General features: G+C 44.6%; 2 protein-coding genes across 2 annotated transcripts in view; one reads left to right on the top strand and one right to left on the bottom strand.

Annotated features, from left to right (window-relative positions):
* The window catches only part of TNNI3K (TNNI3 interacting kinase), a 220,431-nt gene that overhangs the window by 178,858 nt on the left and 25,972 nt on the right, over positions 1 to 15,601 (top strand). The gene's annotated exons all lie outside the window — the stretch shown is intronic.
* LRRC53 (leucine rich repeat containing 53) overlaps positions 1 to 15,601 on the bottom strand; it is a 28,065-nt gene that overhangs the window by 11,448 nt on the left and 1,016 nt on the right. The gene's annotated exons all lie outside the window — the stretch shown is intronic.

The raw sequence follows: 15,601 nt of genomic DNA, 5'->3' as shown, positions 1-15,601 counted from the left end.
TGAAAGGGGCAAGATAATTCCCATGGTAAGCATGATGAATTCAATATTCTTTGAATGACACCAATTTCTTGATAATACGAAGTTTTAAAAAATATATACCTCTAATACACATGTTTCCAGATAGAAGACTGAAAATATAATGTTAAAAAAAAAGAATCAGGGGAAAAAGAAAGCAAATTTAAAAAAAAGTTGGCGGCATCCAGTTTTTGATGTTTCATGATAATCAATACTTTTAAAGAGATATATCTTTAACAATAAAATTTTCAAACAAGAATGAAGCTAATGCAAAAATTAAGTTTGTAATGTTTGCGTGAAGCTAGATTTGCTGTCACAGGTAATGTCCTTCTTTGCTGATTTGCCTTTCTCTCAATTTTTGCAAGAAAAAGATGACTTTGCTATATTATCTGAACTGGATGCAGGGGCCAACGAATCACAAAGCAATAGGTCAATTGAGTGGTCTTTTCATGATTTTGGTGTTTATTCGTTCAGTCACTTCTAACTCTTCATGACCTCCTAGACCAACCCATACCAGAGCTCCCTGTCAGCTGTTGCCACCCCCAGCTCCTTCAAGGTCAAGCCAGTCACTTCAAAGGTAACATCTATCCATCTTGCCCTTGGTCAGCCCCTCTTCCTTTTTCCTTCCACTGCATCATTATCTTCTCCAAGCTTTCCCATCTTCTCATTATATGGCCAAAATACTTCATCTTTGCCTTTAATATCCTTCCCTCCAATGAGCAGTCGGGCTTTATTTCCAGGAGTATGGACTGGTTTGATCTTCTTGTGGTCCAAGGCACTCTCAGAATTTTCCTCCAGCACCACAGCTCAAAAGCATCTATCTTCCTTCTCTCAGCCTTCCTTATGGTCCAGCTCTCACATCCGTAGGTGACTGTGGGGAATACCGTTGCTTTAACTATGTGGACCTTTGTTGCCAGTGTGATGTTTATTTTAATTTTTCTGTATGGTTTTCCTTTGAGGCAATTGAATATTTTGCCTTATATGTTGGAAACCACCCTGAGTCCCCTGGGGAGATAGGGTGGTATACAAATAAAGTTTTATTGTTGTTATTATGTCTCTACTCTTCACTATTTTATTGAGATTGGTCATTGCTCTCCTCCCAATAAGTAAATGTCTTCTGATTTCCTGGCTGCAGTCTGTGTCTGCAGTAATCTTCACACCTAGAAATACAAAATCTGTCACTGCCTCCATGTTTTCTCCCTCTATTTGTCAGTTATCAATCAGTGTGGTTGCCATAATCTTGGTTTTTTGATATCATAATGTCAAACAGTAATAATTCATCAAAGTGGGGAGCAAATCAGCAATTTGATCCCTCTACCCCACTGGGGAAAAAATGACACAAGAACAATTCTAGGAGGTTAGTCAGAAGGGTTTATCTCATTAATCTCAAATCTTAGATCAAGATGATGTGAAAAATAGATGGTATTTGTGAACAGGGACATTTACACTTTGTGTTTGAAAAAGCATGTGCAAGATGGAATTTACTTGTGATCACATTGTGGAAAACTTTTGGCCTGAAGGAATAACACTGATGGATAACACATCAACCTGAGGTTCTTTTCTGGTGAAGAAAAGACATATAATTTCTCATGTGACATGCAGAGTACACCAACTATGATTGGACCTTGCAAGGCATCCTCCTGGGATGCAGTATCATTCTAACTTGCTTACACAATAGAGGGTTGCCTCAAGTGTATGTTCCCCTTCAATATTTGGTTATTTGAGAAGAAGCATGAAAGCAGAAATATGCACAGTTGGCTTCACTGCACACCTCATGACACATTACTACACAGGGGTGTGGTGGACAGCTCCTCGAGGAAAAACCTTCCCCTTTTCCCAGCTGACATCTTTTTAGTAGCACTTCAATTTTAAAGCTTCTAACATTTCAATAGTTTGACATTTTGACATGCTTTGGCTGGTATATTTGAATTGATTTTTTAAAATTTTGATTTTATCAATTGCCTGTGTTTTTGTGTTTATGAAAATGCTCCAGGCTCATTGCTACTTGGCATTACTAAAATAAATATGAATTAGATGTCCATTATAAGCCCCACATTTGGCTCCAACCATGAACCTAGATATGAGTTGAACGAGTTTAGCCAGAGAAAAGATAGGCTTCACTCTTTCTGCATTCCAGTGCTTTGGATCCTAACAATATCTTTTATAAAGGAACAACACATGAATATATATTTTATAAAGTAACAACTCATAAAGAAAATCATTTAATGATAGTTATTAAGTTAATAAAATTAAATACAAGCCATTCATTTTATCTCTGGCAGACATTTCACAAATCCAGCAACGTATTTCTGCTTATCTTGATATAGCATCCGGAGAAGACCAATTAACTTGTATATTTCCTAAAATGCATTGGGCTTTTAAAAGAATAAATTCACTCCATCTACAGGCTCTTGGATGGATTTGGATGGATACCATTCTCCTTCTAGCATCTTGTTAATCAGTGACATTGTTGTAAACATGACTCACAATGATGTCACTGTTCTCTTCTCTAGTCACATTTATAATTGTGTCAGTGCTACCACAAATGCCCCATAAATGCATCTGAAACCCACCTTGAAAGCCAATTGAAAATCCAGAGCAATTGAGTTCTGTAATGCTGGCAAATGGAGTGGTGCATGATCATATATACTGACTCCCCCTTCCACCAAGCAGTGGTGCAAGAATGCAATTTTTTGGCCCATTGTCACTCACTGGCAGGATGGGGTTGGTAGCATCATCATCCAGTGCTTTTTCACCAACAACACAGAACACAGTCACTAAAATGGTTGGTTTGCTTTTAAGATGGGTTCCAAGGGTGAGAGCATTTGATGGAGCATTGTTGCAATATCAAAGCTAAACCTCTGGTGTAGGATCTTGGCCCATCTTGTGTTGAAGATTCCTACATTTGCATTCCCTCTATGTCTGGATTATACTGCTTGCAAAAAATGTAGTGATACAGCCCAGAATCTAACATCAATCAGGACTGGCCTGACCATGAAAACTTTGAACAGCAAATAATAATTTTTTTTCTTGTGTCAGGAGCGACTTGAGAAACTGCAAGTCGCTTCTTGTATGAGAGAATTGGCTGTCTGCAAGGACGTTGCCCAGGGGGCGCTCTGATGTTTTGATGTTTAATCATCCTTGTGGGAGGCTTCTCTCAAGTCCTCGCATGAGGAGCTGTAGCTGATAGAGGGAGCTCATCCGCTACAGCTCCTCATGCAGATTTGAACCTGCAACCTGTCGGTCTTCAGTCCTGCCGGCACAGGGGTTTAACCCATTGTGCCATGGGGGCTCAGCAAATAATAATAATAATAATAATAATAATAATAATAATAATAACAATAACAACAACAACAACAACAACAACAGCAACATAAATTAATCTGGAGGAAATCTCCATCAAATTGTCCGCTCCCACGTGCCATGTTTAGGCAGCCGTTGGTTTAAATTCATCAAACATTTCATCAAACATTCATTCAATTCTGACATAAATGAACACTTCTCTAGGGTGTTTCAAAATAACATATTTATCCTAGAAACAGGAAGTCATGATGCAGAGCATCTTCCCCCCCAAGCATTTATAGTTCGCCAAGGGCCAGACAATGGATTCTGCTGCTTCCTGACCCAGCACACATAACTGGGTTCCTGTTTCCTCTCTATGAATTCTCTGGCTTGTGCACTGGACCCTGGCCCAAAGATCAGGGAAATGTAGTTCTCCAAAGGACATTGCCCCACTCTCCACCATTTGCAGATTCTTTGCGGACCTTTCTGCCCTCTCTGACTGACTTGGTGCCCTGGCCTCACGGACTTCCTCCATGGACTCCAAACCAAGCCGCTTGGGGAAAAAGGGCCCCCGCCTGCATGTGCGTGCCCTTACTGGAAAAGGATCATATCTCAAGAACTCTGCTTATTGCCTTTATTAATTGCTGTGGGTTTTCCAATAAACTTCACTGGGATGGGGATCTTTCCTATGAAATCTATGAGTTATGAAAGACTGTAAAGGATATATGTATGAAGTGTGTGTAATATGGAATGTAATGGAATGAGGTGCACCCTCACCCCTTTTCCTTGCCTTTCCCCTCTTGAACTTTGCCCTACAAAAAGAGTATGTGACCGGGGGATTACAGTTTAAGGAATCCAATTTCCTTGGAAGAAACTCCATTCATATTGACATTGCATGGATAAATAATGGCAAATCCATGGCTTTTGTTTTTCAGAGTCAGACAAACAAAAGTCAGAGATTTTGTCAGCCAAAGCCCGGAAAACAGACTGATTGCATCAATTATGGTGTTTGTGCATGCTCCCTTGTGACAAAGGCCCCCTTTGCCCCAAGGTTGAAGATCCAGACACCACCCATAGTCACCCTTTTGGCCTATACACATCCTTTTATCGGGACCCAGGAAATCCCTTGTTCCCCCCATCCGCCTCCCTGCCGTGAAGAGACAAAAGGTGTTCCATCAGCTGGCAGGCTCCTCCCAGGCATTCCGCCCCTCTGCGCTGTCAAACTAGAGCCCGCCTCCTCGCCGCTGATTGGACAATCTCTGGAGGCGCTCCGAGGGCTCTGATTGGCCCTCTGGAGGCAACAGCGGCCGGCGATTGGAGGGAGGGTGGGACCAGCGGCCAAGCCTCCTCCCAGCTGTTCCAGAGCCGGCCAACCAGGACAGAGGGGACTGACAGGAGGCGGGCGGGAGATTCAAGCCAGGATTCCTTTGTTCTGTCTGTATAAATATGCCTGAAAATCACTGTACTGTATGCTTATAGAGGAAATATCCCTGTAATGCATCCTTTTCAGCTGAATCGCTAAATAAACGCTTCGGTCGTTGGGTACCTCTTCAGCCTCTGGCGAGATTAATTCTTAATATTTTTGCGTCTTATTGAATTGGCATCCGCTGGCCGCTCGCCAAGGTCAGGACCCCATTCGCGGTCCTTTTAGGGACTCTCCTCGCTGGGAGAACCCCCAAAAAAGAGCTCGATATCATTTGGCTTTACCACGAAGGGACTGCTGCTTGAGGTTCCAGACTAAATTATAGCCTAAATTCTCAAGCAGGCGCCTTGGTCTGATTCTTTGGGCCAGCAGCAAAGGAGGAATGGCTTGGGAAAAGAGGCGCCTCTCCCAATTCGGACTTTCATTTGACCAGCTAACCAAAACTACAAATTCTCCCGCAGCCACTTCCTCCCAAGCTCTGACCTAGGGTTTCAGCACAAAGGAGCGCCAGGGAAGCCTTGATCTAAGGACTTCCAGGAAGAGGAGCGACCGACGCGGAAAGGGGGGAAGAAAACGTCCGGACGGGTAAGAAGCCAACCGCGGGCTGCCTTGGCTGCCAGGTGGGAGGGGATTCTAGGCTTTCTGAACCAGCTTCGGAGTCGGCCCACTGGGGAGGGATTCTCTAGGTCTCGGTAACAAATTCCTGGCGGGAGGTAGCGAACATCCACGTTTGAGGTCCAGAATAGCAACTCAGCTCGCTTTTGCGGCCTTGGCTGGAGCTACGCTGGAGAGGGAGCCCTTCCCTTTCGGACTGCCTAGCTGCCAAGGGCTGATCGCCTCGGGCTCTCTTGCTAGGGGACCGTTCAGGCTCTAGCCTGCCAGCGGTTGGGGGGGCTACCCTGATTAGCCACTTCAGTGTGGGGCTATCAAGAGAGATGGGCGCATGTTATACTGGGATCAAACGTCCTGCTTCATCAGAAACATCTTTTGGGAAGATACTGGCGGAATGGGGCAGGGTTGCGTCGCCGACGCAGGCCAGTAGGGTAAAAAATCGCATGGAGAGGTGGCCCTCCGGGCCCTCAGCAGGTGGAGTTTCGTGGCCCCTCATGGCAGTCGGATCGCTGTGAGGGGGCCAAGAGGGCCGAAACCGCCTTTGCCTCATGCTTTTTTTACCATGTGCCGGTGGGAGGCGGAAGGGGGGTAGCTGCGACCAACTCCGACCATGCAAGGGGAAGGTTACAGAGCCCCAACCCCCAGGAAACCCCCTCCAGACCCCTTCACCCTCTCCCTTTGGAAGAAATTGCTTGTTCCCCTACCATCCCATTCCCATTTCCCTTTACCCAATCTCCCTGACTCCTTCCTTCCCTTCCCAACCCCTCCATTTCCCTATTCCCTATTTATGATGCATTCATATGCCCCTCTGTCTGTTTGGTTTTTTTCCCACTGCTCCTTGAGGAAATGATCAGGAAAATTCTTTGCTCTCCTCCTCTCCTGCTTCCTCCTGTGCCACCTTTTTCCTTCCTTCAGATGGAAAAGGGAGGCATTGCTCATTCCCCCTTCACCAAGCTACTACATCCCTTTCTTTCAAAAGCTGAATCTTCAGTGCCTGTTTATTTATAATAAACAGTGTTTCCCCTCACCAGGAGAGACCCTGCCACTGATGTGACTCAGCTGCCTTGCAAAGTCTCTCTCTCTGTGGTTTCCCTGACCCAAGAACTCTCTTCCTCTCCCCTTCTCTTCTGTGCAACTACAAAACCCATTTTTCAGGGGCAGTCACCAATGTCCCTGCCTTTCCTTTGTTTTCTCTTCACTCTCCAACTCCCCTTTTTTGCTTTCAAACCCCTCCTCCCTCTCTCCTCTTGCAAACAAAGGGAGGTGTAAGGGGGGGGGGGGCTTTTTCCTGCTCCTGTTTCCTTTTGCCAAGTAAAGTTTGCTGGGTTTCTCTCTCTCTCTCTCTCTCTCCTCCCTCCCCTCCCATCTTCTAAGAAGCCAGCATTCTGTGAATTTTTTTTCTCTATCCCAGAGAAATCCTGCTGCTCCCTCTTACCTCCTTCTCCAAAAACCTAAGGAAGGGATGTTCCAGAAGCATTCCCTCCTGACATTTCACCCACATCTATGGTTAAGTCTCTCTCTCACACACACGCAGTCCCTCGGATGCTTTTTTTTTTCCTTCCTAGCCCTTCCTCCCTCCCCTTTCCCTGAGCGCATGTATGTGTATGTCTAAATTATCCCATTAACTGCCTTAAATATAAAGGGGGCGTCGAGGCCCAGGGGTCCCCTCTGCACAGTGAAGAGGCCCAGGTCGAACTGTGGGACCCATAATCCACTCCTGCCGCTGAGGACAACTACCTGGGTGAGGTGAACAATGGGAGGTCTGTGGACTTTCCTGTGTGGAACCCAGATGGCACAGGAAGATCCTAGGAGAACAGGACAAGACCCCATGCCGCCCAGAAGAGACAGCCCCTCCTAGAGGCTGATCTGAGCCCCCACGGGGGAATGCCATCGCAGGAGGAGCAACCAGGATCCCACAGCAACTGCCATAAAGGAAGGAGGCCCTGCCCGTTCCAGAGGCTGTGCAGAGGAGTGGCCCAAAAGGAGACCACTGACGCCCCCACTAGGTATGAAAGTTTTCTTTCCCTTTTGTTTCCCCACTAACTACCCTTGGGCTGGGAATGGGGGGGGGGGGTGGGAGGGGGCTGTAAATCTTCTTTCTGACTGTCCTAGACTCTACCCCTGAGTCTCTGTGATGATGGAGAGCCGGACCTGTCTGCGGTCACCAGGAGGCGCCACGCCAGAAGGAGTAGCCAGACTGTGCCCCATCTTCACCCTCCCCCAAGCGCCAAGGGAGGAGCCAGCGCCCCCAGGAGGCCTGAGGACCGCTGCCAGATGGGAAAATTCCACCATGTGCTATCCTTCTTCATTGGGAACTCATTTGGGACCCCTGAGTGCTCCATGCTGGCTGCCATCACAGACTCCATCATCCCCTGCCTCCACCGTCTTCGCCTTCTTACTTCAGTCTTTTTTTTTTTTTTCTCCTCCAACCCAAAGGACATTCTGCCACTGGTCTCTCCCACCCGGCGGGGTCCGGCTGTTGTTGCTTGAGTTGGGCCCCGAAATAATCAACAGAATACAATCTAATCAGTCTAGAAAGAGGCCCTGGGTGCTTGGGGGGGATTGTCGAGGCTTGAGGAAATGAGTGTAGCCATTTCCCAGCCTCGAAGGGAGGATTTGATGCAGAGCATCTTCCCCCCCAAGCATTTATAGTTCGCCAAGGGCCAGACAATGGATTCTGCTGCTTCCTGACCCAGCACACATAACTGGGTTCCTGTTTCCTCTCTATGAATTCTCTGGCTTGTGCACTGGACCCTGGCCCAAAGATCAGGGAAATGTAGTTCTCCAAAGGACATTGCCCCACTCTCCACCATTTGCAGATTCTTTGCGGACCTTTCTGCCCTCTCTGACTGACTTGGTGCCCTGGCCTCACGGACTTCCTCCATGGACTCCAAACCAAGCCGCTTGGGGAAAAAGGGCCCCCGCCTGCATGTGCGTGCCCTTACTGGAAAAGGATCATATCTCAAGAACTCTGCTTATTGCCTTTATTAATTGCTGTGGGTTTTCCAATAAACTTCACTGGGATGGGGATCTTTCCTATGAAATCTATGAGTTATGAAAGACTGTAAAGGATATATGTATGAAGTGTGTGTAATATGGAATGTAATGGAATGAGGTGCACCCTCACCCCTTTTCCTTGCCTTTCCCCTCTTGAACTTTGCCCTACAAAAAGAGTATGTGACCGGGGGATTACAGTTTAAGGAATCCAATTTCCTTGGAAGAAACTCCATTCATATTGACATTGCATGGATAAATAATGGCAAATCCATGGCTTTTGTTTTTCAGAGTCAGACAAACAAAAGTCAGAGATTTTGTCAGCCAAAGCCCGGAAAACAGACTGATTGCATCAATTATGGTGTTTGTGCATGCTCCCTTGTGACAAAGGCCCCCTTTGCCCCAAGGTTGAAGATCCAGACACCACCCATAGTCACCCTTTTGGCCTATACACATCCTTTTATCGGGACCCAGGAAATCCCTTGTTCCCCCCATCCGCCTCCCTGCCGTGAAGAGACAAAAGGTGTTCCATCAGCTGGCAGGCTCCTCCCAGGCATTCCGCCCCTCTGCGCTGTCAAACTAGAGCCCGCCTCCTGGCCGCTGATTGGACAATCTCTGGAGGCGCTCCGAGGGCTCTGATTGGCCCTCTGGAGGCAACAGCGGCCGGCGATTGGAGGGAGGGTGGGACCAGCGGCCAAGCCTCCTCCCAGCTGTTCCAGAGCCGGCCAACCAGGACAGAGGGGACTGACAGGAGGCGGGCGGGAGATTCAAGCCAGGATTCCTTTGTTCTGTCTGTATAAATATGCCTGAAAATCACTGTACTGTATGCTTATAGAGGAAATATCCCTGTAATGCATCCTTTTCAGCTGAATCGCTAAATAAACGCTTCGGTCGTTGGGTACCTCTTCAGCCTCTGGCGAGATTAATTCTTAATATTTTTGCGTCTTATTGAATTGGCATCCGCTGGCCGCTCGCCAAGGTCAGGACCCCATTCGCGGTCCTTTTAGGGACTCTCCTCGCTGGGAGAACCCCCAAAAAAGAGCTCGATATCAGTCATGTGTTCTAGTAGATGTCCCTGTTAATGTATTGCTTTACAGCAATGTTTGGGCTGTAATGTTTAAGGCAATCTCCCCCTTTTCTGCTGGGAATAAGAAACAAAACAATTATTTTGCTGAAGCAAGCCAATACGAGATGAGTTTCTTCCATGCTGCTTAGCCACCCAGCCTTCATTGTGATCTGATACACCCCTACTTTTCTCTGAAAGAGCCTCCCCCAAGTAGTGGCTACTATTTGAACTACCTCACCAGCCAGCCCGTAGCCCGAGCAGGTGGGTTTATGGGTTCAACCCCCCCCCCCAAATGTTAAAAAACCTGGTTTAATTATGAATTAGCTAACTAGTTAAAATTCATGACTAAACCATTTTTTTAAAAAAATCTTGACACATTGGGGGGGGGGGTTGAACCCTTAAACACCCCCCACCCCACCCTGGCTCACCAATTTACTCATGCGAATGTTTCTCTTTTCCAGGAGGTCATGTGTTGTTTTCCCTTTACAATATGGATTTTATTTGCCTCCAGCAAATGCAATAAATTTGACAGGGAGCCAGTTCCCTTATTGATGCCTTGGAGGATTCCCCATGGGTCTCTCATTAATGCATTTGAGTACAGACCCCTGCTGTGAGATGTATTGCTTTTAAGCAAGTTCTCAATACGGAAAAAAGATTAGTCTAGTAGCCTGCATATCATACACTTGTGAAAATGACTAGTGGAATGCTATAGTGCTAGCATTAAGTAACTAGCAATTTCTGTTAAACATTGAAATCAGTGTTATTATGGCTTAACATGACAATAGCATTATTGTAACACCTCTTGTGCACATTAGCATAGCTGAACTCTTTAATTGGAAAAAAGCAGAATGGTTACCACAGCAAGCTCTAGCTTTATTTACCATACCTATTCTTTCTTAAAACATGTAATGATGCCTTTTTCACCAACCCAACTAATATCTGCTTGTGCTCTGTGTTTATGAGCACATTTATTTATTTATTTATTTATTTATTGCAGTATTCATATTCCACCCTTCTCACTCCGCAAGGGACTCAGGGCAGATTACAATGCACATATACATGGCAAACATTCAATGCCATTTAAATATACAACATCTATAGACAGACACAGAGGCAATTTAACATTCCAGCTTTCCAGCTTCATGAGGGTATGCTCGATTCCAGACACAGGGGGAGCTGCCGCTTCACCGTCCACTTGTGACACCGAGTCCTTGATGAAGTACTTCCTCATTCTTACACACACTGCTGGAAGGTTTTATAGTGTTGCAAATTAGTTAAATTAGCCTCCCTGCATAAAGCGGTACCTTAATTTCCTACTTGATAGATGCAACTGTCTTTCAGGCTTCATAGGTTGACAACAAGCTAGACTATTAGTGGTCAGGAGCTCACTCAAACCTGGGCTGGCTTCGATCTCATGACCTCTCGGTCAGTAGTGATTTAATGCAGCTGGTTACTAAATAGCTGTGCCACAGCCTTGTCCTCATCAAATAAAACAGAAAGCTAATTAGACATGGCACTAGGTTATCTATGTAGATTAAGATATATTGATATATATTTTAGGCCTTGCAATGCCCATAGGTCTTGCGATATTACAGCATATGTGGGATTAATAAAAGCGAGTATGCATTTGTTTGCTTCTTTATTCCAACAGTTTTTGCTGCCATGGAACTCAAGGCAGTTTATATAAATAATAATTAAAGTTCACATCATTTAAAAACATATAGAGAATTCATAAATAGAATTATTTAAAAAGCAAGAAATGTGTACAGTTATGTGTATTCTGAAAAGCCCTTTTCCTTTAAACACTGAATTCCCAAAATATTTCTTGAAGCAAAAAAAAGAAGAACTTGACCTGTTGACAGAGGGGCATCATGAAGGGATCAATGTAGCTTCTCTAGGGAGGCTGTTCTGGAGCCCAGCACTAGCTATCAAGAAGACCCTACATTGTGTTCGTTTTCCAAAATCTCAGGTTTCCTGGCATACTAGAGCTCTGGTCATATCCAATCAGCATGCACAATGTTAAAGGCAGGGACAGCAACTGATGTATTCAGCAATGGTCAGAGGGAAAGCAAAATCCCAAATCCAGCATACTGTCCAGTTACAAGCATGGATCTTATATAGAGAATTTACAGTCATTAGAAAGAGTGGCCATGTGCAGTAATTGGTGCAAATTACGGTCTGCAGCCCCATTAGCTCCAAAGTACATTCATTTACTGTTTGTGGTATAAATTACTATCCACATTGGTTCCCATTGGTTCAATAGGATGTTAATTTACAATTTGTGATTGGTGTATAGTGTGGAGTACTTTACTTAGGCGATCCCTTGCTGTCCAAGTATGATGGCCTTCCAAGTGTAGTGTCTTGGTGGTGGATACATAGGTGACTGTGGAGTCCTGTTCTTGACCCACATGTTCTTCCACAGTGAGGGCATCAGTTTCCAGGTGGAAGGTAGTCCTAGTCAGGGTTGGCTTGACACACCTTCCTCTTGGCATGTTTTTCCCTTTCACCATTCATTTGTGCCTCTTCAAATTCCACAGCACTGCTGGTCACAGCTGACCTCCACTTAGAGCACTCAAGGGCCAGGGCTTCCCAATTCTCTGTGTTTATGCCACAGTTTTTAAGGTTATATTTAAGCCCGTCTGTGTTAGTAAACTGTCACTGGTTGCATTTGAAGCTGTCTGCTGACCACTTGTATCTGCTTCTGGAAGGGTAGAAGACTGGGAAGAAATGTAGGGCTGGATCATGAAGAGAAAGGGTTGTTGATAATTGTGCCCACATGGGTCTCATGAGATTCCCAGATTGGAATAATGAGTGGCAGGATGCCTTGATGTTAGGTTTCTGAGGTTAGGACAAAAAGGTGAGAAGGCTACTTGATGGGTTTATACATTATACCAAGCCAGGGTCTTTTGTGAGACAATAGTCCCCACTGATTGCTGAAGGTGTGAGTCAGAGGATATGTAGTACTTGTGCATACTGAGTGGGTGAATGGGCAAGGCTTGGGAAAGAGGACTTGGTTTGGTTCTTAGGGAAATTCCAGAGTTGTGGCTGGGGAACTTCCTTAAGTCATCTATTCGGGCCCCAATGGCAGCTCCACTGGGAGGAGGGATCTCTAACATGTTCCAATCAGATATATCTAGGAAGATGGTGTGAAAGCAAGATGTGTTTTATTGACTGTTAATACATAGTCAGAAAAATGTTTAAGAGGAAGTTTTTAAAGAGGTGGACAGAGAGCTCATAATAATTATCTTGTTCATCAATACTTTCATGGAGTCAATTGAGAGTTGTTGACTACAGTCTATATAGCAAGAGTCACAAACATAGCACCATCTCCCAATGATAAAACAACTCTGTTTACTCTTTCAAGCTTTTCAGATGCCCTAGAAGGCATTTGCAGGAAATAGGTTTCCACAGTTTATTTAGTGTGGTGTTTTTGTTTTGTTATTTTCCTAGATTGCTTTCCTCAGTCCTATTCCCCTAACACAAATCTTGTCTCAACTGATCTGTTCCTGTCCCAATACATATAACTTGATCCTTGTCTAGGTTTGATGTTTCTCCTCCTTGGGTTTATTTTACTTATGCTATTTCTTGACATTCATACTGACCCTCTGTCTTTTCTCTGGTCCAAAGCTTAAATTCTTTATCTTGAGTTCTGGTCTTGAATGCATAGTTGCTCTGGGCTTTACCTTATGAAAATATTCCATTTTAACAACCAAATATTATTCCAAAAAAGCTCCCTTGATCTCCCATGATCAAAATTATGAGAAAGCATTACATTTTACATATTTCTTAGAAGAACCATATTCTTTAGAAGGATCAGCACTGTTTTGGAGTACCTTCAAAGTACAACCTTGAATGAGAACTCATGGGCACTGAACAGCAAGCAAAGAAACATTAATAATTATTCCCTGTAAACCACTGGCTTTCACACAGCTTTCAGTTACAATGTGGTTTAATTAAATTGGCATCAATTCTTCTACACGGAACAGTTTCAAAGTCAGGGAATTCATCTTACAAAGTGGAAGCTTAATTTGTATTGATTTTGATTAGAGTTTAAAATCATTGGGCCCTTCTATCTTCACAGCCAAATTAGCCTCACATTAAAAGCCAAACCAGCCACAATAGGGGCCGCAGGTAAAGCATTCTGTGCATAAGGGTTCTGTGAGTGAAAATCCTGCATAAAAACATTTAACACTTCAGTTGTGTTTAGAGGAGTTGGCTTGTCAATGTTACAATCATCCAGGACACCCACTGATGTCATTGTAACTCCATGGAAAAATCTGTTGCCTTGTGGGTTACGTACTTTAGCGGATTTAACTGTGTCTTGAGATTGCGTTTTATCCTGTTTTTATTTCTACCTGGTTTTAATTATGTTGTGAGCCAACTTGGGTCCAGTTTCTATGAGAAAGGCAGGATATGTTCCAAAGCTATACTGCTAGCAATTATGCAAAGACTGATAGAACCAAATCCACCCATGTAGTTTTCTTTTAACTATGTTATTTGGCAGAGTAGATCCAGCCTAGGAGATCAGGATTCAAATTTCTGGTCATCCATGGAAATGTGCCTTAAGCAAATCACATTCTCATCAACTGATGATTGTGCCATCACCCCTCAAGCAGGGAACTTTGAGATTGTTGAAGAGAAGCCCTCCAAAGCTTTAGGTGCTTTTACTGCCTATTACAGGGAAAACCATCTGACTGCTAATCCATCTAAAACACAGACATGTGTTTTCCATCTTGAGAACAGACAAGCATCTCAAGCTCTGAGGGTTACCTGGAAAGGAATCCTATTGGAGCATTGCAGCACACCCAAATACCTCAGAGTTACCCTGGACTGCTCTCTGGCCTACAAGAAGCCCTGTTTGAATATAAAGCAAAAAGTGGGTGCTAGAAACAATATCATACGAAAGCTGACTGGCACAGTCTGGGGATCCCAACCAGATACAGTGAAGACATCTGCCCTTGCACTTTGCTACTCTGCTGCTGAGCACGCATGCCCAGTGTGTGGAACACATCTCACCACACTGAAACAGTAGGTGTGACTCTTAATGAGACATGCCGCATTGTCACAGGCTGTCTTCTCCCTACACCACTGGAAAAATTACACTGTCTGGCTGGTATTGAACCACCTGACATCCGCCGGGAAGTAGCAGCCAATAATGAAAGGACCAAGGCAGTGACATCCCCAGCCCATCCCCTGTTCAGACATCAGCCAGCACACTAATGCCTTAAATCAAGAAATAGCTTTCTAATAGCTACAGAGGTACTCGCAACACCTAAGCAAGCAAGAGTCAGGCTAAAACCCAGCACCTCAATCCATGACTGATACCAAATGAGAGACTCCCTCCTGAGCACACAGAAGACCAGGCAACTTGGAAGGTGCTAAACGGACTGCACTGTGGTACCATGAGATGCAGAGCCAACCTTAAGAAATGGGGCCACAAAGTGGAGTTCATAACATGTGAGCGTGAAGAAGAACAAACCACAGACAACCTATTACAATGCAGCCTGAACCCTGCCACATGCACAATGGAGGACCTTCTTATAGCAACATCACAGATATATAAACCTCACTTGTCTAGTTTCCAACAAACCTCACAACAGAAAGGAAGAAACCATGAAAATGAACAAAATCTGGCTACCAGTATTAAAAAAAACTCAAAAATTACAACAGCAAAACAACAAAGAGTAAACAATCAGGCACATCAAATAACCTCTCAAAGAAAGATTCCCCCAGGCACTTCCAAGCCATTAAATGCTAATCAACGTGGTCAGCTGAAACATTCACACCTAGCTCCAGCAGACAAAAGTCCTTTGTTACACCCTGGTCTTTCCACAGATATATAAACCCATTTTCCTACTTTCAACAGACCTCACTACCTCTGAGGATGCTTGCCATAGATGCAGGCGAAATGTCAGGAGAAAATGCCTCTAGAACATGGTCATATAGCCCAGAAATCCTACAGAAACCCAAACCTCACAACCTCTGAGGATGCTTGCCATAGATGTGGGCAAAACGTTAGGAGAGAATGCTTCTGGAACATGGCCATACAGCCTGGAAAACTCACAGCAACACAGCTATGTCCTTTTGTTAGCAAATTAAAAGCTTTCTGAAGTGAGCAATCTAGTGAGTGATATCCCTTTGGATACTCCATATGTTGTTTTCCCTAGAGAAAACATGGCCCAAATAGCACATATACCTTGACTTGAATC

The sequence above is a fragment of the Anolis sagrei genome, chromosome 4 (assembly GCF_037176765.1).
Source record: "Anolis sagrei isolate rAnoSag1 chromosome 4, rAnoSag1.mat, whole genome shotgun sequence".
Taxonomy (NCBI): domain Eukaryota; kingdom Metazoa; phylum Chordata; class Lepidosauria; order Squamata; family Dactyloidae; genus Anolis; species Anolis sagrei.
This window is presented reverse-complemented; position numbering and strand designations above follow the sequence as displayed.